Consider the following 1,495-nt stretch of genomic DNA (forward strand, 5'->3'; position numbering starts at 1 on the left):
GGTTGGACACAGGAAGATTGCTAAGGACACCGATTAGAGCCATTGCAGCAGAATGAGTATGACAGGAGCTAGCATGGATTTAGGAGTGGTGAGTGAATAGGAGGTGAGACCGCAGGCATACCTAACACCTTAGAAAGCGGTTCTCTGAAAAGAAGCATAAAAATAATCCGATATCAAAAATAATAATAATCTGATATCAAAAATATAATAACAATCTGGTATTCTGAAGGAAGACTGATCGCTTCTCGACCTTTTGGCTAAGATCAAGTGTAGTATCTGAAGGAAGACTGAAAGTGAAGAAGATAGGATTTTTACATTTTGAATTTTGGGGGCTGTTTGTTTTAAAGATTTATTTGACAGAGACAACAAGAGAGAGAACACAAGCAGAAGGAGTGGGAGAGGGCAAAGCAGGTTTCCCGCAGAGCAGGGAGCTTGATCCCAGGACCCCAGGATCATGACCTGAGCTGAAGCCGGACCCTTAATGATTGAGCCACCCAGGCACCCCTTGGGTTTGTTTTTAATGTGAGATACTAGAACATGCTTTTTAGAGGATCACAAGGAGAGAGTAAGAGAGGGAAAGAGAGTGGGAAGGAGAGAAAGAGAGAGAAAGAAAATGACTGAAAGAGAATTCGCCTGCTGCTCCAGATCACTAATGAGGAGGAGGTATTATTATTAATTTTTTTTATTCTGTGAGTTCTTTAATGTTCTTGAATGTTGTCCAAATACAGTTTCTTGGAACCCCACCTAAGTTCAGTGCAAGCCTCTGAATACCTCCCAAGATCTTCTGGAAGATGGGGGTATCATAAGAGGAAAACTACCTTGTATTTTTTTCCTAGTTATATCTTTTTCTACATTTAGGCTTAACTGGTTTAGTACACAGGTCATTCCCCCTCCCTGCACCCACTGTATTGCCTAAATCAAGAAATTCTGTGTTCAGTTTGTGATTTATACACACACAAAATAGCACACATACAAAAATGCTTTTGGATTTGCAACAGACTTTATGGAAAATTTGACAGTAGTACAACATTCAAGTAACTTAATTGAATTTACATTCTTTTTAATCCTTCTTTACCTTTCTCCTCTAGTCTTCCCTTTTCTGTTGTTTGTCATAAAGAAGTACCACTAATTTTTTGTTTTATCCATTTTATCATCTCTTTCCAACCAGTGCTCCCAGGTACTCACTTTCCAATTCGAATTGACTTGCTATGGTGTTTTACTGAACAAAAACAGTGTCTTCCATAATCAAGTTATGACATTCTCTGTAAAGCCAGTTTTTTTTAGCCTTCCAACAAAAGTTGGTATTCCTTCTTGTAGCCACAGCTGGTGTATCAACCCACTCTCATGCAAAGTAATTCATGCCAAATAGACTTGGTCTTGGTAAACCACTACAGTTTTCTCTATAAAAGGGAATTTTGAAGACCAGCCAAAATCTTCAGTCTATGTAAAATGCAGGTGTGTGTTAACAGCTTTATAATAACCTGGAATACCCGTT

The 1,495-nt window shown here is 38.7% G+C and overlaps 1 pseudogene; it reads left to right on the forward strand.

The window, feature by feature from the left end:
- The first annotated feature begins 237 nt into the window (after positions 1 to 237).
- LOC122910866 lies at positions 238 to 383 on the forward strand (annotated as a pseudogene).
- The last annotated feature ends 1,112 nt before the right edge of the window (positions 384 to 1,495 follow it).

This window comes from Neovison vison, chromosome 6, assembly GCF_020171115.1.
Source record: "Neovison vison isolate M4711 chromosome 6, ASM_NN_V1, whole genome shotgun sequence".
Taxonomy (NCBI): domain Eukaryota; kingdom Metazoa; phylum Chordata; class Mammalia; order Carnivora; family Mustelidae; genus Neogale; species Neogale vison.